The sequence below is a fragment of the Lissotriton vulgaris genome, chromosome 3_1 (genome assembly GCF_964263255.1).
Source record: "Lissotriton vulgaris chromosome 3_1, aLisVul1.2, whole genome shotgun sequence".
In the NCBI taxonomy this organism is placed as follows: domain Eukaryota; kingdom Metazoa; phylum Chordata; class Amphibia; order Caudata; family Salamandridae; genus Lissotriton; species Lissotriton vulgaris.
This window is the reverse complement of record NC_141689.1, coordinates 1677828224-1677855246: the sequence shown is the minus strand read 5'-3', so window position 1 is coordinate 1677855246 and position 27023 is coordinate 1677828224.

Sequence of the window (27023 nt, the reverse complement as noted above, 5' to 3'; positions counted from 1 at the left end):
AGCTGATGAGGAACACAGTGGCCTAGGAGGAAAATATCAGATGAATTTAATTTTAAAGTAGTCTGGTCCCACACCATGCCTTGAAATGGATACACTTATATAATGGCAACCAGTGAAGTTGGGCGAAAACCTTTGAGACAGATTGGTGTCTAGGTATTCCAACCAGCAGCCGAGCTCCAGCATTCTACAAGATCTGTAGTATATTCAGTAGAAATTTCTGCAGGTTGATGTACAGAGCATTGCTATAGTCAACATTAGAAAGGATGAGAGCAATTACAACTAATTTCCTCAAATCTATTCGGACAAAGGTAAAGATCTTTCTCAAGATTTTTACTGTAGGAAAAGATGAGGAAGCAATTGCATGTACCTATTTGTCAAATGACAGATGGTTGTCAAAGACAACTCCCGGATTTTTCACTTTTGCTGCTGGTAAAGGTACAGTACCTAACTCAAATGGCCAACAGTTTCGATACCAAAAAGAAACATTATTATCTAGCAGCAGAACTTCCGTTTTGTCGGAATTTATATTAGGCAATTGTTTATCATAGAATTCTTGACATACTTAGTTGTGTTGTGTGTCAGATGAAGGTCTATGTCAGCCTGGAGATTTTGTTTATGTTATTTGACATAAACTTGATACCACCATGGTCCAATACTCATGTATTTCAGTCATGTGCTCTGGATCCAGTGCTATCAGTAAGCCAATAGATCCTTAAGCAGTATCATTCCAAGTGCCCTTGGATGCAATAGATGTAGGTGCATGATGTCTGTGCCCTCTGGGCACTTTAGTATTACAGAAGGGGTCACAGATGCTTGTGAGGCCGGTTGCATAAAAAGAATTGTATTGGTGCAAGATAAGCAAAGGATCAATCACAAAGTGGTGTTCAATTTATATTTACTATATACCTCCTAACCTCATGCACTTAAGTAAATGTCTTGTCATTGCAACTAAGCCATGTTACAGAGCGGGCGCAAAGGCAAGGAAGCTATCAGGAGGTGCACTCATTGTGCACCACATGGAAGGAAGAATGCAGTCAGTGCAGCCCCCAACCATGCACCATGAGAAGGGATTGCTGGATTGCTAGGGTCCACAAACTTCCAAGGAATTCCCATGTCGGCCAATGCAGTCACTAACTGCACCTGCTTGTGAAAGTAAGTCTTCGTCCCCACTTGCAGTGAACGGCCTTTGACGGATTCAATTAGCCAGTACTCCTTTAACTAATGTGCTGTTGACAGTACAGGTGAGAGTTTTAGTCTTTACTTTGAACAGCACATTTACTGTACTAGAACTGGTATAGAGGTCTGTGAACAACACACCCAATTAAGGTTGAGTCATGGTGTGGAGTGTGACAAGGGGCTCTGTCTATATTACAACCCTATATCGCTTATCGTTCTGCCAGGTGATTGACTGTTGAACACACTGCATCATTTAAAAATGTTATGCATATATAAACGATAGTTGTCCTTATTTAATTTAGGTAAAATCCATTTAAATACTTTGAACTATGCACATTAGCTATTCTTTCAAAACTGTCAATATCTATTCACTTTATATAATTTAGCGTATGTTTTTGGGGGAATGTGAATTGGATGGCATAATGGATTAATGCATCTACTGCAGTGGCTTGTATTATTCTTGTAGTGACCGGTCCAAACCTTGGCGGAGCTACACAGAATTTTATTATTGTGAGGTTTAAACGATGAGTACAAATGATTTGGTTGACAATAAACATCTGTTATCTGCACCAATTGGACACCTTATCTGTGATGGAGCGCTATATGAAGCAGACTATTATCTTCCTGTAAGAATTAGTAGCACTATTTAATAGTAGGACTTGTAAACCTGACGGATATTGCATGACACACCTGGATTAACACGCCTATATTTAGCATATAGCATTGCTGATTCGCCCAGACCCATGTGGCAGAAAATGGATTGAAAGCCCTTATTATGGAGGCTACTGTGGCACGCTGATCATCAACTTGTACATGACATTTTGGATCCTTTTCAATGACGGACGCAATTCTTACATGCAATATAACAAACGCCCTGACGAAGTTCTAAACACGAACGAAACGCGTTGGCTGATATTTGCTTACCTCTTTGGATGTATCTCAATAAAGTTGTTACTCACGGAAACACTGATTTGGCGTTCTTATTAGACATTGCTTTACCTGGGAAGTGCACCACTCCATTGCTTACTCATCGTTTGTCCCCGCCTAGACGGATTGCGCTCTCCAACGGCAGGAGCAGTTTGTGCACACCTTCCATCCTATCAGATTTTTAGACACTACTTTGAGCAATTTGTCCAAGGCTAGTGAGGCATCTGGAGTCCGCCGTTGTCTCTTCAAATCTGCAATATTTGTGTGTCAAAATATCATCAAGAACATAAATACCGCGGTTTATATGTAGTGGTTTATAAACATGTCGCTCCATTGGATGTACACTTTCTATTATAAACTAAACTCCAATGGTGCAATATATTTTTAGAAATGAGATTTAAGACAGTATGTTTTTACCAGAAGATATTGAGGCTTCCAGACCTGTTTATTTCCAATCACATTATCAAATGATCCGCCATCTTCTTTTGTTCTGCCCATCTAACAGACCTATGCTCTTATTTGACTGGTTTGGGGCAGTGGGTGGGGGGCAGTGAAGGGGACTTGAAAGTTAATTATCTAGCATATGACGTAACAAGCTCCGTGAAGGGCACCGGAGACTCAGAAGCTCTTGAAAGTCGGCCATATTCGTCCTCCTAGATCTGCGCAGCTGGCGTACTGCACGTGGCATCAGGGGGTCGCGATAATAGGCAATAATGTGAAATCGTCTTTTGTTTTGCCCTTCTAACAGATTTATGCTCTCGTTTGACTGGGGGCAGTAGAGGGGAATTGAAGGGGCTTTGAGAGGTAATTCACTGGCATATGACGTAACAAGCTCCCAAAAGCCGGCCACGGTCCTCTTTCTCTTAGATCTGCGCCGCTGGCGTACTGCACGTGGCATCAGCGGAGTCGCGATAATAGGCACATTTGACTATGCGACTTAAGATTTTCCTATTAGAGATGCTAAATTGGAAACCCCGCTGCTCAGCTCCAGCAGGTCTTAAATGGCATATTCGCATGCTGCTGACGTGCATCGATAATAGATGGCGCAGCCTTGCAAGCCACTGAGCTCAGCGACTCCCATTACCAGAAGTTTCCTCCACCAACTTTGCTTCCCGAGAAACTTTTCAATTGGAAGACAATTATGATTATGCGATGTGCGTGAGTGTCTTGATGCCTAGATTGTTTTCGTATGTTACAGCTTGAAGTGTTATTAAATATGAAAAAGCGCATCTTTCTGTTCTCTGCCAAGAGCTTTTAATTTTCGCTTCGCCGCGACCATTGCGCGTAGATGCTTCACCTGTCACAAGGAAATTTGATTCTTTGAATTATCTGGAGATTTGGAAGCTCCTTCTCCTGGGCTGGGAAATGACAGAGTCTTGTTTTCTGAAAGCATTGAACATTTTCATATGACAACTGACAGGCCCCAGAAAACAATCTGGTGCACTGAGTGACAGCTGTTTGCAGGCAGCAGTGCCGCGTCGCTACCTGCACCTCTGCGACAGTCGAGGACGCAGCACTCAGACACTACATAACTGAAGGTCAGAACAGGTTATTTCCCTTTGATGGGGGAATTTATTGAAACAAAGCAAGGTGGTAAAGCCAAGTTAAGCTCTTTTGCAAGCCCTTGGCACTTTTAGTATGGACTGTGTTTACTAAAATATAAAAAATATACCTTTGCTTGTAATTATAATCTTTTTTTTTGTTTGTTTTAGAAAAATGACAATATGTTTCCAAGATAGACAATACTGAGAATTGTCATTTAAGTAAAGTCTGGCCATGATATGGCACGCTGCCAAGAATACAAAAGTGACAAAATTATCAATGCTATCCTGAGTTTGTTTTGTACACAATTGCATCTTTCTGTATTTAAATTGCATGAGTGACTAAACAGAAGTGGAATGCAGTCATCTATGAAAGCACTTTGGGCCACCCATGTGAAAACTATGGGGATATGGCGGAAAGAAATTAGATGTGGAATAATTAAGGTAAAACCATAAAAATGGTATAAGTTGGGTATGAATATATGGGGAAATATTGTTTAGAAAGAAAATAGGGTAAAAGTTGGAGGCTGTTGCTTCCCTGAAAAAGGAGGACAAATTATACATTTCTCAGCCTCATTATTTTCAGTCGTTCTTCATCTTCAGCACCACCCTTCTATTAATGAGTTTAAAATTCAATGAGTCGAAAAAGATAAAATACTCAAGGGTATATCCACATGAACGTGTGATAACCACCGCAAGAGTATCATAACGCAACTTTAAACATCGCAGCCTATCGCGGGAAAACAGCCCCGTGACAATGTAGAATTCACAACACGGCAGTAGCATGCAATAGTTTGCCGAAACCGCACCCAATGCCCCCGATACAACCATGTGGACGGAGATAAAACACAAACCCTAACGCGAAAAAACCTGCGATGGGCTAAAGCTCGATAAGAAAACAGTGACAACCAGCTAGAGGGCAGCAATACTCACGCGCAATGTGGGAAAAAGCACAAGAACAGCATACGGAAAATGCCACTGAACAAAATTCATCAACAGCGTGAAGGACTGGGTTCTTTAAGACCCAGCGGTGCCAGGGCACAACACCTGAAACCTTCGTGGGTAACCTGCTCCGGCGTACGAATGACAGAGACACGGGACACTTCCTTCGGCGTCAAAGATTCAAGGGTTTATTTGCTGCAGGGAACACAGATATCACGACAAGTACAACTCGTGCAACTTGGGGAGACTGCTTCAAATTGGTTCTGTGGATCGCTCCTTTTATACAGTTTTTACCCATAGGACAACATGGTACACAAAGGTTTACAACCCGGTTCCCACCATTATCCCCCAGAGGGGTCGCTTTGGTCACTTTGATACACATAAGGTCCGGAACATAAGTGCGGAAACATTTGGCGGTTCCCAACTGTAAAAACCCATCTTCCCAACATTAGTGCATTCCAATCGGCAGTAAAACAGATCAAAATAGGAACAAAGACAGATGCAGAGGAAGACGGAGACAGTGTGGAAATCGAAAAGGGTGTAAAAGGGGAGGTATCGGGAAACACGAGATACAGGCATCAAAGGGACGTGCCTAATGAGATGCACGGCTGAGACAATAAACTGGTACGGCAAGATGAGCCTCGAGCGGGGCCATCTGCCTTACAGTATCATCCCCCTCGTCATAAAGACACTTTCAAAGGACATGTGTCTTCCGCAAATATCTTGGGAGTCCCAGGGTCGCGAAGCGGACAGCGTCCGTTCGCTGGCTACTTGAGGGCAAGAGACAAAATGGATGCCGTATCTAAGATGGAACCCGTGGGTACAGATGGAAAACCCACATAACAAACGAACGGTTTAAGTTAGCACAGCGAAACTGCGCACACTTACTAAACTCGTCATTTGCGGTTCATAGATACCAGACTCGACCATATTCGTGCGAGTCGAAAACACCACTTACAATTGTCACGGAACCTCAGACGCTCCTTTTGCCCTCATGTAGGCAAGCACTAGTCGGAATCATATTCGATATTCATCAGACCATCGAGATGTTGTTGTAGCATGGCTCTGTCCAACCGAGTCCCCTTGGTAACAGGTGGCTGTCTCATACACGTTGTAGCACAGAGGCCACATAAGGCAGGACCACACTGCACACAAAGGCAACACATGAACAGGAACACCACAACGACTCCGATGATCATCAGAATCTTCCAACCCCAAGTCGACATCAGGCCCCAAAACCACCCAAGTAGCGTCCAATCCCCTACATCCACGTGTATGGATTCGGAGATCTTATGCAACCTCGAGATGGCTTGATAAACAGTTGGAGCGTTATCTGGAATGAAAATGCAGCAGCTCGAATGGATCACCTTACATACCCCACCTCGATCTGCTAAGATGACATCTAAAACCATACGGTTTTGTAACGTCATAAGTCTCTCCGCCTGAAGTTCTGTGGTGATATTACCAAGGGCACTGGCAGTAATGTTAGCTGTTGATTCTACCACTCGAGTCAACTGTCTCAGGTTCCTACTATTAACCATAGGTCCCCAAAACGGGAGGAAACCCTTGAAAAAGTCTCCTGCCTCTTGACCGGCAGTATCCTCTTCGCTAATTACGCCTCGCACAACTCTAGTCTTATGATAATCGGCATCTACAGTGAACGTCGGAGGCAACAGATTTGCAATAAAACATGAGCCCATGAAGTCAGCGGGCAACCATGCGTATGCACGATCGTAACAGATGAAGTATGTACCCTTGGCAGCCAGAAACACAGGGGACGAGAACATCGGCAGAATGTAATTTTCAGTGCAAGCACTCGCTCCAAGTCGGGCTTGCGATCTTCGGCCACGACCCATGAGACAAAAATTACCAGTGTGGGGTACGACCCATATTGGAGGCGAGCTTTTAAGCTGCTTTTCACTAGTGAACACACTATATTCGCCTCTACTTAGGACCCTATAAGCTTGTACCTCTTCTTCAGGAATGAGCGAGGGATCATAGATATCGCTATCTAAATCCTCTATTGCTATCGACAAAGGTTTTTGATACGAGGTAGGACCAGAGTAGGGAGAACGTGGTTCTCGAATGGGGTGGAAACCCAGTGCGCTTCGAAACATTGTCTGAAATGCTCGAGCAGACCCTTGGGAACTATACGGTAACACCAGATATGGAATTCCCTTATCCGTAGTATGTGGCATCAACCCACACACCCAACAATTAGTAGTATTAACCACTAACTGATGCTGATGAAGGAGCTGAATAAAGGAATTATTGCGGAATTCTACACGTCTAGCCTGTTCGTGTTCGGGTAAGATATGAAAGGAATGAGGAGAAACAGTGGAGGTAAGTTTAGGGTCAGGGGTAGGAGTAGGTGTAGCAGTAGGTAAGAAGTAAGACATCGTGTAATACACCCCACCCGCCAATAATGCAGAAGCAGTCAAAAACAATACAAATAGTTGGAATATAAAACATTTGGTACGACTGAGTTGCTGCAGCTTGAATCTATGAGCCTGAGCTCCTTCCAAATCCTTCAACTTCGAGAATGCCATTCCCTACGACCGTCTGCAACGTTTCTTGACGCACTTTGTTCTGTGTAGCAATAGTCAATCCCTAGGAGTTCCCAGGAACCGACGGCCTTTAACCTAGCGTCAAGACCTACTATCCAGAAGGAAGTACGCGCGCGGCCCTACGGCCTTTAAGGCACAATATATATGCAAAACAATATCTCTCAGCGGAGTGCTATAGAAGCAAAAAGGTATAAGGAACAAAGCTCAATGTATATATACAAAAATAATTACAGTGGTACGAATGTTCAAAACTGATCACGGAAAACGGGATAATGCAGTTGTCAATACAGCAAAACAGGATCTTTTATTAGTCTTTAGTTCTAGATCGCAAAAAGTATCGGGTTTTCCCAGGACGTGTCTGTTCATCAAACAAAGGATCCGTTGAAGGGACAGCGTCCTGTTGATCAGCTGAATGGTTTGGTCTTGAGTCTTTTGCCGACAATTGTTCAACAGTGTCTCTCTGCTGCACTGAGGATTCTCCGACAGGTTGTGCGTCGCTAAAAGGTATAAACGCCGGCAATCCTTCGGTTTCAGTTGATGCAATGCCTTTCCTCACCCACGAGTCTGCTGGCAACGGGATGGGGACTTTCTTCGTATGGGTGGCATGCACCCAATTCTTCCGCCCCTCAAGACGAACTGCAGTTCTCGTGGCAAGGAGGACCTGATAGGGTCCGGTGAACCTCGGGTCCAAGTTGTTCTTGCGCGAAAAGTTCCGCGTCACCACCCAATCTCCGGGCTGGAGCTGGTGGCCTGGACCCTCCGTCCGCGTCGGCAATGCTTCGTGAACCTGTTGGTGAATTAACCTCAGTTTAGCAGTCAAGTCATGAAGATAATCGATCAACATTGGGTACTCAAGATCACAGAAAATGCCTGGCCTAGGAACCCCCCACACATTCGCAGGACGACCGAACACTATTTCATAGGGACTAAGCCCTACTCGGGAGTGTACAGTCGCCCTAGTTGACAGCAATGCTAAAGGTAAAGCGTCAGGCCACGAAAGACCAGTCGTAGCCTGAATCTTCGCTAGCTTTAGTTTAAGGGTGCCGTTATACCCTTCAACCAGGCCAGCTGACTGGGGATGATTGGCGCTGTGGAATTTCTGATTAATTCCAAGGCCCTTACACACGCTCTTCATCACACTACCCACAAACTCACTTCCGTTATCTGACCACACGACTCTAGGCATTCCATACCGAGGAAAGTATTCCTTCAGTAGGATTTTCGCAGTAGACAAAGCAGTATTGTCTTTGAGAGGATAAGCCTCGATCCATCGGGAGAATGCGCAAACCACAACTAAAACGTATTTCAGGTTATTGCATCGCTCCATATGGATAAAGTCCAATTGAATCACCTCAAAGGGGCATGAAGGGGGAGCAAAACTGCCGGGAGGAGTTGGGGTTCCTTTGCCAGGATTGTACATCATGCACACCATACAATTCTTCACCAGACGTTCAGCACATTTCGTGATACCATCATTCTTCCATACAGGGGACAACAATTTGCAAATACCTTTCGCGCTAATATGTGCTAACCCATGCGCCATTGTCACAACGGCCAGCACATACGCATCCGGTAACATCCATCTTTTCTGATCAGACAAATCAATCCAACAACCATTCGCATCCAACTTTCCCGTACTTTCTTTCCACTTCGTCTTTTCAGTGTCGGTGGCTTCGTTCTGAATTGCTTTCACACTCTCGATAGTGTCCTCACACATACTCGATTCTGTAGGCCACCTAACTGAACTCGTCACATACATTCGAGTGCTAAGGTTCCGGGCAGTCTCCTTAGCAGTCTCATCCGCAAACGCATTACCACGACCAACATCATCCATCACCTTACGATGCGCACTACATTTAACAATCGCAACTTGCTTAGGCAATGTCAGGGCATCCAAGAGATCATTCACAAGCTGTCCATGCTGAATCTTCGTACCATGCGACGTCAAGAAACCTCTCTCTCTCCACAATCGTCCAAAACTATGTGCGACGCCAAATGCATATTGGCTGTCGGTAAACACATTCACACGTTTCCCTTTCGCCAACACACACGCTCTAGTAAGAGCAATCAGCTCTGCAGCTTGGGCAGAATTCTGATTTAATCTTGCAGTCTCAACAACAGTATTCAACGTTACCACAGCATAAGCAGTAGTCACATCGCCATTCGGCAGCTTAAAGCATGACCCATCCACATACAATGTACCATCCGGATCGTCCAATGGGGTATTTTTAAGGTCCACTCGACCTTTTGTTTCTTCTTCGGTCCTCAAGTAACAATCATGTTCTGCTACTTCATTTGACTCTGTGCTAATTGGCAACAAAGTTGCCGGGTTCAGAACATTACAACGTTTTATTTGAATGTGGCTTGCCAACAGCGTCAACTCGTACCCAGACAACCTTGCACTCGTCAAGTGCTGAGTTTTCGTCCGATTCAAAAGAGTATCGACTGCATGCGGAACCATCACCGTAAGCATATTATCCATGACCAATCCTGCTGATTGTCGGATGGAGACCGCGGCTGCCGCTGTTGCTCGTAAACAACTCGGCAATGCTCTAGCTACCGGGTCCAAGGTCGAGGAAAAATATGCACATGGACGTTGCTTACCGCCAAAAGGTTGCGTTAAGACACTCAAAGCACAACCTTCTCTCTCGTGAACATATAATGTAAACGGCTTGCTGTAGTCGGGAGTACCCAACACAGGAGCCGAACACAATGAATCACGCAGTTCAGAAAAACTTTTCTGACATTCTTCCGTCCATGGTAAAGGAGTCGTAACATCCTTGCACGTAAGAGCCACTAATGGTTTCGCTAGCAATGAAAAATTTGGAATCCATTGCCTGCAGTACGACGTGATACCTAGAAAGGCACGCACATCTCTTTGGGTTGTTGGCACAGCCATGCGTGCAATTGCTGCAATTCTCTCTGGGGTCAACCTCCTTCCCTCCTTTGACAATAAGTGACCTAGATAGGTTACTTCTTGACAACAATATTGGAGTTTAGTAGGTGACACCTTGTGATTTAACTCACAGAGATGTTGCAGCAACAACACCGTAGCAATTTTGCAAATGTCCTGAGTATCTGCAGCCACCAATAGGTCATCGACGTATTGGATTAAAGCCGCACCAGCCGGCAACCTAAACGCATCCAGTTGACCCTTCAAGGCTTGACTGTAAATCGATGGACTTTCACAGTAGCCCTGAGGAGCGCGCTTGAACCGGAAGCTGCGTCCACCGAGAGAGAAACCGAACAGGTCTCTGCTCTCCTCGGCAATCGGGATGCTGAAAAACGCATTTTTCAAGTCAATCACCGAAAACCACGATGCAGAAGCTGGAATCAGAGTCAGTAGCGCCGTGATGTCAGGCACAACAGGGAATTGAGGAACCACAATTTTATTCACCTCCCGTAAATCGATAACAAAGCGATAAACAGGCGGTTTCGAAGGATCAGTACGTTTAAGAATGGGCAGTACAGGGCTGTTGCACACGTTTCCCCTAGTCTCTTCAATGACATCTTTCTCGATCAGATCATAAATGATCGCTAACAGTGCTCGTTCACCATCAAGGGAGATACGATATTGGGGAATACGTGGCAATCGCACATTAGATTTCAACTGAACAACATATGGTGAGATATCAAGTAGGCCCACATCATTTGGACCCGTTGCCCACAAAGACGCAGGAAGAGAACTCAATTCCGGTGGGAGCTTATCGAAGGACAAGTACATGGGAGAGACAACCCTCTCTCCTAACGTAAGCTTTACACCCGCAGGAGAACAATACAAAGTCGCATACAAACGTTTAAGCAAATCCAGGCCCAAAAGATTTTCGCCGCAACCCGTGGTTAAAATCAATGGAGCTTCTAGCTCACATGGCCCAATTTTAAGGGGCAAAGGGCGCGAAACTGGATTGCTAACGGGGGCGCCAGAGAATCCAACAGAAACATTTGTTAAGCCAGACAAAGGTGCGCCAGGGAGTTTCGAATGCTTAATGGAACTTTTCGCTGCACCAGTGTCCAACAGAAAAGGCTCAACGACGCCCGATGTAGCAACTGCGACGTAAGGCCCTCTCTGATCAACCGGAACTGATACCACTCCCTCTCCTTGTCTATGGCTGTCCTAGTAATTACTGTCGTCAGTTCCCTGATCAACGTAATAATCGTCTACATTGTATTGCGCAGATCGTCCTTGCGACGATCCACGTTGATCAAAACAATTATCAGAATTTGATGAGTTATCCGAACGATCGTTCTGAGCACCACGACCTCTACCACGTGGAGCCAGTTGTGAACCACCACGACCTCCTCTAGATGAGTTACCACTATTACGTTCATTTAAAACAGGACAATTGAATTTAATATGACCCTCTTGTCTACAATAAGCACATTGATTGTACCCCAACGAAGATCTTTGGGAAGAGGAGTCATTACGAGTTTGAGATCGGTTCGATTGCGGCTGCGATCTATTCTGTTGCGAATTATTCTGATTTGAACGTGGAGGATACGCTTGCTGAAGCAGCACTTTAGTTTTTAGCTCTTTCGTCTTTTTATCAGCACGGTCGCTCTCCTCTTTCTCTCTATTCTCATAATATTGTGCCGTAGCCAATATCTGAGCTGAGGTAGAAACGGCCCATGCACTTTCTGAATTCCTCAATTTATTGCTCAAATCGGGCAGTAAGTTCGAAACAAATTTATCTACGAACAACCTTTGAACACCCTCAGTGCTCATATCCTGACCATTATGATCAATGAATGCTTCCTCGAACCTCGTAAAGTAGTCGGAAACACTCTCGTCCTTCTTTTGCTTACAAGCTGACAATTTGTCCCAGTTCACCTTCATAGCTGGCATAAGAGTTTTCATTAGCGTTATTATTCTTTGAGGAAGGTCAATAATCAACTGGTCGGGTTTAGTAGCAGCCGCTTGTCCGGCATCTGCCGCTACAATGGCAGCCCAGGCACCACCTAATTCATTTGGATGGTTTTCATGGCGAATCTTGGCCCATACCGGTTGCGGTACGACATTGCCGAACAACATATCGATATTGGCAAGATTCATTACCGTAGCATCTACGAGCTGCGATAATTCCTTGTAATACCCTGTAGGATTTTTGCGTGGGTCAGGCAAAGATTGCTTCACCTGCAATACTTCCGAGCGTTTCCATGGGAGATGTATCCATACTCTCTGGAAGTGCGCCAATACCGGAGGAGCAGCATTAGGATTAGCTGGTATCCAAACCGGTGGAACTTCTCGCATAGGAAATTGACCAGACTCGTCTGTCTGTCTTTCAACATCCTCGACAAACAAGGCTTGAGGTATAGGAGTGGGACGAAAAGATAGCAATCGTTCAACAGCACGTCGAACATTAGTATCCACTATCAGTCCAGTCGAGAACTGAAGCTGTAAATCAGACAACGCGGTCAGCACCTCGTCAGGTGCGTCGGCCGATATCTGATCACGAAGAACCTTACACATTTCTTCGAACACAAATCTTTGGGTTGGTATATTGAACTGACAAAATGTATCGAGTACAACACGTGGTGGATTTCTAAGGGGGTGCGTCATCCAACCCATCGCCATATTGTATAGCGAAGCACGTTCCCTATTACCTGGAAGCTGACTACGTCTCTGAGGACCATCTGAACCAGCGGACCCAAGGACAGGTCCGAGCGAATGAAAGAAACTAGCCGCAAGAGGAGAATTACGACTACGAGTAGAGGGAGACGTATAGGACACAGGACTAACAAGTGAAGGAGTAGAAACAGAAACAACAGCAGGGGTTAACAGGGCAGGAGCAGTAGCGTGAGCAGGAGTATGTGGAAGCGGAGGAGCAGTAGGAATAGCAACAGACGGAGGAGCAGGAACAGTCGGAAGGACGGGTACAGGTTGAGGAACAGGCGGAGGAAGAATAGGTGCAGGAACAGGTACAGGGGGAATCACAGGGGCTGTGGTACCCTGTACATACGGAGGTGGCGATTTCATAAGATAGGACATTAAAGGATCCTCAACTGACTCATCCTTCTTTTCCGGCTCCGTAGGCAAAGCAGGATAGCATTTATCTATAGTCATACGCTGTAATCTGTCAAACACTTCCTTTTCCCTAATCTCCTTATCATGCTGGAACTGCTCTGCTTTCTTTACAATGGTACCAGCACTATCTCGCTGATTTCGTTTAGTCTGTCTGATTTCTTTCTGTCGGGCTTCTTTACGCCACAACCGAAAGGCATCAAACATGGCCGGCCTTGACTTTCTCGCGAACAATTTAACCTCTAGATTATCTAAGATCGGGGCCTCGAAGCTACCATGTGGTGGCCAGCGAAGGTCACCATCTTTCTTCGTATATTTGATCCAGTATTCATTAAACGTAATCGGGCCTAGCCCATGTTTGCTGTACAGTTCATAAGTCGGAGTTCCAACCGGAGGTATCGGACACGAGTCCTCCAGTCGGGAATCCATACCACAAGGCCTGAAACAACTAAACAAAGTACTGCGACCAGGCATCTTGCACACTAGCCGAGTTTCACAAACTTCAAGGGTTACGGGATTTACCAAGTCCCAGCAAAGAACAAAACCCTCGGTTTTTGGCGGCTGCAGTCGTCAAACAACACAACAAAGTACGCTAGCAAAGTGTCACCGACAAAAACACTCACACAGCGTTAACAACAAGAACACTCGCTAAAGTGTCAACAACCAAGAACTCTGGGAGCGACCCACAAATACTTAACTCAAAGATCGATGGCGTCTCCAGGAAGGCCCGTCAATCGTCTCGCTATACCAAGGTCTACGCCAGGCGCCAAAACAGGTCTACAGTCAGGGCAGCAGTCCGTCGCAGCCGTCAGGAGGCGGGAATCTTCGCGGGAAAAGTCTTCGGGCCACTTATTTCGACAACAGGATCGATGAAGCGGAGTGCACCTTCCCTCGGAGATTTCACACGAAGTTCCTCACGATCGTCGGGCTTGGACCGGTACCACTGATGCAGCCCCACGTTGGGCGCCAACTGAAGGACTGGGTTCTTTAAGACCCAGCGGTGCCAGGGCACAACACCTGAAACCTTCGTGGGTAACCTGCTCCGGCGTACGAATGACAGAGACACGGGACACTTCCTTCGGCGTCAAAGATTCAAGGGTTTATTTGCTGCAGGGAACACAGATATCACGACAAGTACAACTCGTGCAACTTGGGGAGACTGCTTCAAATTGGTTCTGTGGATCGCTCCTTTTATACAGTTTTTACCCATAGGACAACATGGTACACAAAGGTTTACAACCCGGTTCCCACCATTATCCCCCAGAGGGGTCGCTTTGGTCACTTTGATACACATAAGGTCCGGAACATAAGTGCGGAAACATTTGGCGGTTCCCAACTGTAAAAACCCATCTTCCCAACATTAGTGCATTCCAATCAGCAGTAAAACAGATCAAAATAGGAACAAAGACAGATGCAGAGGAAGACGGAGACAGTGTGGAAATCGAAAAGGGTGTAAAAGGGGAGGTATCGGGAAACACGAGATACAGGCATCAAAGGGACGTGCCTAATGAGATGCACGGCTGAGACAATAAACTGGTACGGCAAGATGAGCCTCGAGCGGGGCCATCTGCCTTACAGTATCATCCCCCTCGTCATAAAGACACTTACAAAGGACATGTGTCTTCCGCAAATATCTTGGGAGTCCCAGGGTCGCGAAGCGGACAGCGTCCGTTCGCTGGCTACTTGAGGGCAAGAGACAAAATGGATGCCGTATCTAAGATGGAACCCGTGGGTACAGATGGAAAACCCACATAACAAACGAACGGTTTAAGTTAGCACAGCGAAACTGCGCACACTTACTAAACTCGTCATTTGCGGTTCATAGATACCAGACTCGACCATATTCGTGCGAGTCGAAAACACCACTTACAATTGTCACGGAACCTCAAGCGGAGCACCACGGATGCACCCTGGCCAACTGCAGAGGACAACATGTACACCACAGCATCCAAGCACCGTGGAAGAACAGAACCGACAGGCAGACCACATGAAAGAGACCAGTGGCAGACAAATCAGAGCTGCAGGAGTGACACACCCACCGTGCAGCATACGCACATAAGCAGAAGTGTACCTCGACATTGACAACATCCTGGTACAAACAGCAACCCTTCCACAATTGAACACAGGACACAACTGCTTCCGCAAATGTACACAAATGGCAAATCACATCTGAAACCGCAGGGAAATGTAATATGACAATGTACAAGTACAACCTGTAACCTGCAAATATGTTTTAATCACACATGCAGTGCAGTTGGACATCAACTACTGATGCATGAATGCCGTGATGTGCTCATGAGAAGTAAGTATCAATGATGGTATTCCTATGGGCCAATCCTGCTGCAGATGCAGTGGATATGGGCCACCTGCCCCATCACCACCATCATTGTCCGGTGCCTCTGAAATTGGGATCGATGGGGCCCTGGTGCGAACACAGATGTTGTGCAACCCACAACATGCAAAGATCATCTTGCACACGATGTCCGGGCTGTACAGGAGAGTCCCACCTGTTCCATCCAGGCACCTGAAACGTGAACTAAACACACCAAATGTGTGTTCAATGATGCCCGTGGTGCGAATGTGGACCGCATTGTACTGCCTCTGGGCGGGTGTGGCAGGTCTCGTAGGAGTGTCATCACCAAAGGGCAGAGTCCATATCCTTGATCACTTGTGACAGTGCAGGGATAAAAGAGTCAATACTTGATTCGGCTATATGTGATGGTAGGTCCACCAATCCAGTGACACCTGTGCTGGCTGTGTGTGGGGTGAGTATAAGCCAGCCCTCATGGAGTAGCTGGTGCTGGCAACTACACCAACAGTCATCAGGCACTCAGAGATGCAATGTCAGAACTACAAGGGGGGTGACTCGAGTAGCACAGGGCTAGTGGCCCCGGATGCACAGCAGCTGACACGGGCTCACCGCCACAGGACGCTGACCTGCGAGAGACTGGTGTAGGGTCATGTGGGCAGAGCAGTGCTTCACATGTGTTATGGCTGCATTCTGCATCGCCACAGGTTCAGTTGTTGTGCGGCTGTGGTGCCATGAAATGTCTGTATTGGGTGCAGGGGTAGCCCAGGATGACCATTGAGTGGTGTGGTTGTGTCTGGTAGGTGGTCGTGTAGTTTGACATGTTAAATGTGGATTGGTCACATGTGCCTCCCCACAGTTGTGCTTTGTGTGTAGGAGGCTTTGGGATGTGCAGTGTGTTAATTTGGTACTTACCAACGAGCAGTACTAATCCATATGTGCCATCCTGGAAGCGTGGTTGATGATGGAGTCAGAAGATGAAGGAATCATGCACCTTCCTGGGTAGTTGGCGACGACATTGGTGAAGAGTCCCCGGTGGTCCACTATTGCCTGCACATTGATGGAATGCATGTGCTTTCTGTTGGGTTAGTGGTGTGCTGTATCCGCGGGGGGCACAAGTTGGACTTGTGTGCAGTTGATTGCTCCAAACACGGCCTGGAATCCGCTGATGGAGTAGAAGCCTTTCTTTGTCTCAAGCTGTTCCTGCTCAGTGTTGGGGAAGTGAAGGTACTGGGGTATGAAGCTGAGGATAGCATCCAGAACAGGTGTGATGAACTTTGATAGGGCTGGCTGTCAAACCCCTCCGACTCTGACTGTTGTTTGTTGGAAGGTACCAGTGGCCAACAGGTGCAGCACAGTCAGCAGCTTGGTCTGCGGAGGGATGTTGGTTCTACGCTATGTTGGGAATGTCAGCCTGTGGGCGATGTGGGTCATGATGCGGAGAATGGTTGTCCTTTTGAGCCTGTAGTGGGCAATGAATTCCGCGGGCGTTAGGTCTGTGAGAGTGGTGCATTTTTGGTAGGTCCCCTGTCTTACTCTGTGCTGCCTCTGTGGTGGTCCGGCGGGGGGTGCGGGTCCAGGTCCTCGGGGTGGTGGGGGTGGGTGTTGTGGCCCTGTTGGGACTCCGAGCTGAATGATGAGTAGCTCCATGGCATCTGTTGGACTTAACACTTTTTGGCAGGTGCACCCCTGAACTTTTTGCCTTAAGCTCTGACATGGTGGTAGTGGTTTTAGGCCTTTGAGCACTGTAGTACTGTGGCCCAGTGTAAAGTGTTTGCGCTCTCTGAGTGGATGGGGTGAGATTGGCCTACCCTCCCATCAGAATGCATGAGGGATATGTATGTCCACGGTAATTCCTGGTATGAGAGGAGTGCAGGGTCAAGTTTAGTATGTATGAACTCGTGTGGATAAATGCTGCGCAATGGTGATCGCAGATTTATGGTGACTGGTGGAGAAATGCCACTTTTAGAAGTTGGCAATTCTGTGTACTATGTGCCTGCCTGCCTGATGTGAATTGCATGTCTGGTTTGTGAATGACAGGAGCTGAGAGGTGTGGGTGGCTTCAGGAGGAGCAGGGTGAGTCAGCTAGGCTGAATGGGACACCTGGGCTGAGAGTAGTGGGAGGAGAAATCCCCTGACCCTGAATAGGACTGTTCCCAGGCTGTACAATGCTGGCTCCACCCCCTGTGGTGTGTCTGATCACTGAGCCCCCACCTGCAAAGGAGAGAGGAGCTGGGCAAAACAAAGTGCTCCAAATCCCCACTAAACCAGTTCTGACTGGTATCCGCAAGCCCTGTGCTGTGACACAAAGGGAAATGTAGTATAAATATAGGGGCTGTGACCCTATGAAAATGTTCTGTTTTCGATTCTGAACCTGTAGGGTGTTCTGCTGCTGGGGCCCAGGGGGGCTGCCAGGAGGGCTTGCTTCCCTGGGCCCTGCATTGCCCCATCTTCACTGAGGACTGATGCTTGGCTGCAGGACTTTGCTTCTAGCGCATTGCGAGTGCTTTATTAGAATTATTTCCCAAGAAAAGGAGCACGAGGGATCCGCAGCGGGGAGCTGCAATGTTCCTGAGAGAATCCCGACGTGAGGATTCCCCCCTGCTAGAGGAGAGAAAAGCGGGTGCCCACCCGCATTGCGCTTATGAGCGGGAGCCCACCCCACTTTATATTTTAATTTGGAAGGGAGCCAACTCCTCATTGTGTTTACTAATGAAGCGAGAGCCCACTCCGTGTTTCACCTCCATGGCCTGAGCCGCTTTCAAACCTTTTTCCGAGCCGCAACCTGGTTGTGGGCGGGACTTCCTGCAGGTGGCCGGAAGTCAGAGCGGGGCTCCCGTAAGTTAGGAGAGCCCCGCACATCGGGAAATAGAAATCCCGGGTTCCAGGAGGGGGCCCGGTTGACGTGAGGAGATCCCTGGGCAGAGAGGCCTGACCGGAGTCTCGAGGGCTCCCTGTGTGAAGTTTCCACAGCGGGAAGCAGAGACCGGAGCCACAGAGGTGCAAAGGGCCCACGCCAGCCCTGGTAAGTAGGGGCTTTGTCCGTGTTGGGATGCCTTGTCCTGCTGCATTTAGGCCATTTATTCTTTGGGGACATGTCTTTGGAGTTACGAGTGAGATGCACTCCTAACTCCAAAGACCCCATACATTCAGAGCTGCGCAGCACTTAGTGCCAGCTGCTACGCTTGGCCTGCGCAAAGTGCGCACCCTTGACATCCGCTGCATTGGCAGTGGGCTCTGACTTTTGGATATAGGGTATTTGAGCCCCTTTGAGATGGCCAGTTGGCCAGGGGGACTGTCAGGTTAATAGGGCGCCAGGCCCTAATCTGATTTATGTGGTGCTAGGAAATGTGATTCATGTAGTATGATTTATGCACCCTGTTTTGATACCTCAAAATGTGGCTTTTATAATTATAAGGTTGTTTTGCATTTTATGGTTTATTCTAGGGAGATTATGTTCCACTGAGATTATTTCCAAATGGGAGTATGTTTAGGTGGTTAGGGAATAATTTGTTAGATTTATGAGATAATTGCATAATGTGTTTATGCTGGTGAGGTTGGCGCAGAATGTAATTTGCACCTAATGTGATACTGTGTGCAATGTGGTTTATGTTACAGACTGATGCTGAATACAGTGATTACCAGTGATTACTGGTTGTACGTTTATGATATGTTTTACTTTTACTAAGTTTGGTTTGTAATGGTTCTGACAGTGGTCCAGTGGGCCCTGCCAGGTGTAAATAATCCCTTGTAGATATGACCTAGTGCCAGGTGGCACCATGTATATTATGTGAGTACTATTTTAATGTGTTATGAGAATACAAAGGCTATTTTTGATATAACCTTGTTTGGAGTTCCTTTTGTCGTGGGCCTGGGATATTGTTGCTGTGAGCGTGCACAAATGCTTTACACATGGCCTCCAGGATAAGCCTGACTGCTCTTGCCAAGCTACTAAGTGGGTGAGCAGGGGTTATCTGTGGTGTGTAACTCTCTTGCCCTGACTAGAGTGGTGGTCTCTGCCTGGCTTTGGCGCAAGCCTTAGCCAACCTGAGATCTCATTTCTAACAGAGTCCGTTTGTTTTTTGGGTATAGCTGTGTGCGGGCTGCGATGCCTACTGCCGGTAGTCGTCCGTCTTACACCTGCTTGAGGCAGGTGTTAAATACCTGCGGCTACCGCAGCTTACTGTTTGTTTTTGGTTCGCTTAGCAGATCTGTTCATTCGTTGTGAAATTGGTGCTGTTTTTTCATGTGTTTTTGCACGGGAACGCCTACTCTCCATCTCGTTAGGATTAGTTGGTGATGTCCACCGTGGTTTTAGGTTTTGGGGCAGTTATCGTGGGAATACTGACGATGTCCGCTGTTTGCACCAGCTTGTGAATGGGGTATAAGTTCTATCTCCACTTTTGATGTGTTAAGGTGGAGATAAATCAGAGGTAAGTCCTTGTGAATATGCCCCTAGATTTACAATATGGTACATGTTAAAATGTGGCCAAATGTGAGCCAGGGCTTGAAATGGAAAAGTGCATTCTGGGAATCCAGACATTGGAAGCTCTGGGCCAGCAGCAGAAAGAGGATGAAGCCACAAGTGGTGGAGTCAACACAAGGAGTGGCGACCATGACAGTAAATGTATGTAATATGTTTTTCAAAATCTGCCCAAAAGAAATTGGCAACATGAGAAAACTGATAGTACAGGTATTCTGGCATGTTTAATTGGTTATTAACAGGTGGCATTTTAACACAGTTTAGAGGTTTTAGTCCCTTCTCTGTGTACCCATGGAGTTTCAGGATTTAGTACTGGGTAACTCAAAGTCAAAAGTCAGCTTAATTCGATTTCCATGAATAAAAATCTTAAAGCTTACAATACAGATATAAAGTGCATGATCAAATACATACAAACAGTTACAATCAATTAAATGATAAAAAAAAACTGGAGGTGACACTTTGTTGCTAAACAACCCTTGATTTCCTAATGCATATCTCTGACTATAAAAAGCAATACACCCTACAACAAATAGAAGCAGTAGACAGATGTTCTAAAAAGGAAATAGACGGGTTGGCATTGTTTAAAATTCAGTTCACAAAGGATTCGCAAGATAACATTTCTCCCCGGTATATCATAAATGGTATAAAAAAGATAATGTGTAAGGTGCCTTGCCAAGCATCTGACCAGTCATTATTAGCAGGAAAGCTATCATTAAAATGATAAAATATGTCCAATCTGAAACGTGTTAGCATAAACCTATGCTGGCAATTCTGAACAAAATTGAGGTAAGGTTGTCAACCTTTGCTAGTAAGAAGCTTCTGGGTTTTAATAACATTTGGGCATATTATCAAGAAATTGCGGTAAATATCGCAAAGCGTACTCAGTGCTATTTTTGCTTATCCTGGCTAATGCTGGATTCCCTCGCCGAGTTAGAGTGTTATCCTCAACGCTTATCTCCAAGGTGATAAAAAATATCCAGCGGTAGTGACAAAATGCGTAAATACCGCTGGAAATTCAGCGATAAAACTTCAGCGATAGGGAAATCCTGGATAATACGCCATGGTGGACTTAGCCTGACAATCCACCTTTCATTGACAGATTTTTTTGAGGTATTAAAATCCGGCGAAAACCGCGGTTAGCTGGACTTTCGTCATCAATTAGTGCTTGCAGTCCGCGTTGTAAATACCGCAATGTTTTGTTAATAACCTTTCTCATGTTGTTTCAGGATTGTATGCCTACTTTGCATCTCATTAGCGATGTATATCGCTAAGATGCGTAGCGTTAGAATTTCGGCTGCTAACATGTGCTAATGCATGTTAGCGCCGCCTTGTTAATAGGGCGATAAGAATATCGCCGCTTTAGCGGCAAAAAGTGCAGCTAAAGCAGCGATACTGCCCTTGATAATATCCCCCATTGTTTCGTTAAATCGTTCTAACCAACATATTGTAATACTTCAGGGGTAGTAAAATATTCTAGCTGCCCAGTTTTAGTGGAAACTATTTGAAAAATGTAAACCAAGGTATGAGGTGAAAGCCAGACAGATTACAGCAATCGCTAATAAGCGATCATTTTAAAACAGAACATTCAGAAGTCCATACCTTGTGCCATAATAAACTTGGCTGAATTTTTATCAGATCAGATAGAAACATGGCCCCCAGTTCAGAGTGAGAGACAAATATAGAACAGCTTTTGGGTACAGAGAGAAGGCTCCTAAAAAAAGCGTCCTCGATCGACTGGAGGTGATTAACATTGAAATAGCCACAAATGCCTGTCCCATGAAGAGCCACGGTGACATAATTGGCATAACAAATTGCTAAAATCTCTCTTGCTAGTTTGTTATCTAGTTTAGTGGCAAATTTTAGGAGTGCAGTCACATCATTGTCAAAATCCTTTTTACTGTTGTTGACAGCTAAGGACCAGCTGCCATGTTCGTCGAATAAGATGCACAAATAAGATTGGTTAACTCGTTCAACAGGGGAACATGACGGCCGGAAGCGAAGGGCCGTGACGGAGCTCCTCCCATTCTGTGCATGGCGCTTCACTTCGTCAGCTCGCTCGCAAGTTAGCGAGCTCTGATGCTTTCTCCTAGCCGAGACACCTGGAATCCGGTGCTCGTATGTGGATCCACCAAAACAGGAGCGGGTAATTCTTCACAGCGCTATTGATCGATAACTCAAGGTAGGAAGCGCTGCGGTCGCCGCGGCGGCAGAGTATCACTTCTTCTTTGAAGGACCAAGCTTTAAGGGAGGTTTTATCTGCCCGAGATATTTGGCCGCTCCTTTAAAAAAAAAAAAAAACTTGCTCAACATCAGAGGAGAGGAGGGTGTGTGTATGTAACGGGGGCTTCTTTTCCCTTCCCCCTCTCTGCCTCTCCTGGACTTTAACTCTATACAGCCCCCCGACGACCTCCAGCTTGTAGTAGACAATAGGCAGCCTGACTTTATAGTTTTTTTTTTTTTTTTTTGTTTGAGTTTATTGAAGAAAAGGAGAAAGGGAAAAGGGGGGGATAAGGGGGTACAAGCATGGATAAGATTCACAGCAGAGGAATAATCAATACACTATAAAACTCTCATAAAAGGCAAATATAACAAGCAAGAGGAAATCATGAGCATAACATGTGTGCATAAATGAAAGATACAATATAATAAATAGAACGTGAAATCATAACAGTAAAGGCAATAAGGAAATAAGGACATCATGGTGGTTTGCGAACCTCAACTACACTAGGATCTGGAGAAGCAGGCGCCGGGGCAAGGGAGGAGAGATAAGTTACCAAAGGGAGCCAAAGTAAATCACGTTTAATTGCCAAGAAGATGGGGCTCACAAAATTGGTATCTAGGCGGTGATTAAAGCAAACTGCATTCCACCAGGACTGATAGCTGACATTTGCAGCCTGCTTCCAACATGAAGTAATGATATGAAAAGCCACAGCAATGAAAAGGTCAAGTAATAGAAAGTGACTAGGGGAATGGGGGAGAGTTGGTGACAGGGAACCCAGAAAAACTTGTGGAAGAGAGAAAGGGATTTGAAATAGGAATATCTTTTGTATTTGCCTCCACACTAGTCGCCAGAATTTGGAGATAGGAGGGCACTCAAACAACATGTGCTTAAGATCTGCAACGGGACATGAGCATGACCAGCAAATAGGGGAGGCATCTGGTGAGAAACGGGATAAAGCAGCAGGGGTATACAAAGTTCTGTTCTAAATAAAATATAAAGTTTGGGTAGTGTTAGCAGCTCTAGAGGTTCTATGGAGTTTAGACCAGATTTTGTCCCAAAGAAGCACAGACCATTCCTGAGAGAGATCCTGTTCCCAAGCAATTTCAATCTTAGACTTTGGTCTATCCGTAGGACATCGGAAAGAATTATAAAGAGCGGAAGCAGAAGGGGAGGTTTCCAATAATACCGATGTAGCCTTATGGTCCGAAGGAATATCAACAGATGGCGATAAGGAGCGAAGATAAGAGAGCAAGACAGGGAGAAGGGTATTGTATTGTGACCGAGCCGAATGGGGTAATGAGAAGGAGGACTGAAGATCCCGGAAAGAGAGAGGGGATCCTCGGAGAGTAACTGAGAAATCCAACAAAGTCCCTTATTGTACCACGTCTTCCAAAAGATGGTACGGTCACGGATCTTAAGAAGAGAATTGTTCCATATCGGCTGCTCATGAAGAGAGCAGCGGGAGGGATAAGACGTGGTTAAGTAGGGTAGAAAAAGGGAGCGAGAATGAGAAATAACAGGAGTGCGAAGACGTACTGAAGAAGATGTGAAGGATAAAAATTCACAAAAAGTAAAAGGGGAGAGAAAGAAAGATTCCATACTCACCCAAACGGGAGGATAATGAGGAAGGTCAGAAGAAAGCCAGCGGGTTGACTGTTTTATAGAAAAAGCGCAATGATATTCTCTAAAATCTGGGAAACGGACGCCTGACTGGGCCTTATCCTTCCGTAAGGTAGTCAAAGCTATCCGAGATCTTTTGCTGTTCCACAGAAATTTTAGCAATAAGGAATCAATTCGCTTAAAGAATGAAGCTGGAATGTGCAGAGGAAGCATGGAAATAGTATAAAGAAGAAGGGGGGACAACATCATTTTTATGGAATTGAGGCGACCCCACCAGGACAAAAAGAGTGGATTCCATCGTTGGATGGCCGTATCCATTTTCTTGTGGACATAATCAAAATTAAACTTGAGAGTGTCGGCTAGGAGAGGAGCGAATCAAACACCCAAATATTTAAGTTTAGAGGGTTGCCATGAGAAACCGGTTTGAGAAAAAAGATGGCATTGGCAGAGAAGATTTAGAGGTAAAATTTCACATTTGTCTGTGTTTAAACGATAACCCAAGACCGCGGAGAAGGAAGAAACCTGCTGAAGAAAGGAAGGAATGGAAGTAAGAGGATTGGAGCAGTAAAAAAGGATATCGTCAGCGTAAACTGAAAGTTTGACCTGCCGAGAACCAAATTTGAAACCAGAGATACTGTCGTCCAGACGAATTTTAGTAAGAAAAGGCTCCAAGGTGAGAACAAAAAGCAAGGGAGATAAGGGACAACCTTGTCTCACTCCCCTGTGTAAAGAGAAATAATCTGAGGTCATCCCGTTAACAAAAATGGAAGCCTGAGGATCAGAGTAGAGTAAGGAGATAATCGATATGAATTTAGGAGGGAAGCCGATCCAACGCAATGCCTGAAAGTCCCAGCCAATCCTATCAAAGGCTTTCTCAGCGTCTAAAGAAATAGCCGCGAAAGGAAGAGATAGAGAGGATGCCTTGCTAATGATATTAAGGAAAACACAGGAATTATCGGAAGAGAGATGACCCTTGACAAAACCAGATTGTTCAGGGCCTATGAGGTCAGGCAAGAGAGGATCCATGCGTAACGCTAATATCTTAGCTAGAATTTTATAATCTGTATTGACCAAGGAGATAGGTCTGTAATTCTTGCATAACAAGTGGTCCTTATCCTCTTTGGGGATTAAACATATTAAAGCTTGCTGGAATGAACCACTGGAAGAGCCCGCTGCGAGGAAGGAGTGAAATAAGAGCAAAAGTTTAGGGAGAAGAAGAGAGGCAAAGTGGCTATAAAATTCGATGGTGAAACCATCCGGGCCTGGAGACTTACCGTGCCTTAATTTAGAAACAGCATAAGAAATTTCCGAGAGAGAGATGTCCCGTTCCAGAGAGAGAAAATCAACGTGAGAAGCCGGAGGAGGGGCAAGCGAATGAAAGTAAGAAAGAAGATCGGAGGACTCTGGGACTAATTCAGGGGTGTAAAGATTATCGTAAAATTTGACGAATTCATTAAGAATGTCTTTATTTTTAAAGTAAGATTCCCCCGAAGTGGTCCTAATGGATTCGATTTTTGTTCGCTCCTTCCTTATCTTTAAGTAGTTGGCTAAAAGTTTCCCAATTTTGTTCTTACCCCCATAATACCTGGAATTACATTTTAACAATATATTAGAGGCAGCATCAGTTGTGAACTTATTGAAGGAAATCTTCACATCAATAAGTTTTTTAAGGGAAGCTTCAGATTTAGATGAATGATAGGCCAATTCTAAAGTTTTAATATTAGCTAAGATTTGTTCGGATTTGGCTTCTCGGAGTTTCTTCCGGCGAGAGACAAAATTGATTATAAAACCCCTAGAAGCTGCCTTCAAAGAGTCCCAAACTGAAACAAAAGGGGAGTCAGGGGTATGATTGATGTGAAAAAATTCAGTGGCAAAGGCAGTGAATTCAGAACAGAAAGTAGTATCTAAAAGCAAGGCATTGTTGAAACGCCACCTGCCGGAGTGTGGAGAGAATGGAAGTAAGTCGAGGTCCACAAAGACCGGGGCATGGTCAGAGAGAAGGATGGAGCCAATTTCAGAGCGAATGGCGTGTTGGGATAGGGATTTACTAAGGAAGATATGGTCAATGCGGGATTGGGATTGGTGTGGGGGGGGGAAGAAACTATATTCTCGAAGAGCAGGATTACACAATCGCCATATGTCTACCAAGGCGTTGTTTCGAAGGGTATTAACAAATGAGAGTGCATCCTTGAAGGGACAAATTTAACACTAGAATGTCGATCGAGGAAGGGATCAACAACTTGATTACAATCTCCCCCAAGAAGTATGTAGTCACCGGGTAGGGAAGAGAGTTTAGTAGAAATAGAGGGCCAAAATAATTTGTCAATCCCAGTAGGTGCATAGACATTAAAAGGGTAAGAGGGATATTAGCTATAAGCAAAGTAACAATAACCCATCGACCATTATCATCACATTCGGAACAGATTGAAGAAACATTTAACTTCTTGTGTAATAAAATCACAACACCATTTTTCTTGGATACAGTAGGAGAGCATATAACATGACCCATCCAATAACGCTTGAGCTTCAGAGCCTCTATCTCAGAGAGATGAGTCTCCTGAATGAGGGCAACATCAGACTTGAGTCGCGCCAAATGGGATATAACCCTCTGCCTTTTTATAGGATTATTCAATCCCTTAACATTCCATGAGGTAACACGGAATGGAACAGCGATAAACAACAACTAACAGCAACATGCTTGTTAATGCAGAGAAACAAATTGAGGAAAACCTGAGAAAAATGCAGATTTAGTGTCGAAGAAGGGAGGGCAGGGGAAAAGAAGGAAAGAAGAGGGGAAGAAATGGAGAAGAAAGGAAGAAGTATATGCGAATAATAGTGACTCTGAGTAGAAGGAAGGGCAAACAGGGAAGGAAGGGATAGGTGAAAGAGTGAACAAAAAGAAGGGGAATCAAGCGGGAAAAGTCAAAGGAGAGAAAAAAGGACAGAAACGCACAAGAAGACAGTACAAGTTCGAGACGAACGACTGATAAACATACTTACGAAACGAAAAAAGCCAAAAACGAAGATGGGGTGGTGGCGTCGGGAGACAACGACGCAACATCCAGAGCAGACATCAGACCTCAACTATTATGAATCCAAAGGGCAGCGTATAAAAACAAAATGGCACATGAGGGCAGGAAGAAGGAGGGAACATCTGTAAAAAACAAAAAGATAGACAAAGGAATGACTGAAACGTGTGAAAGAAGTACATGAATAAAA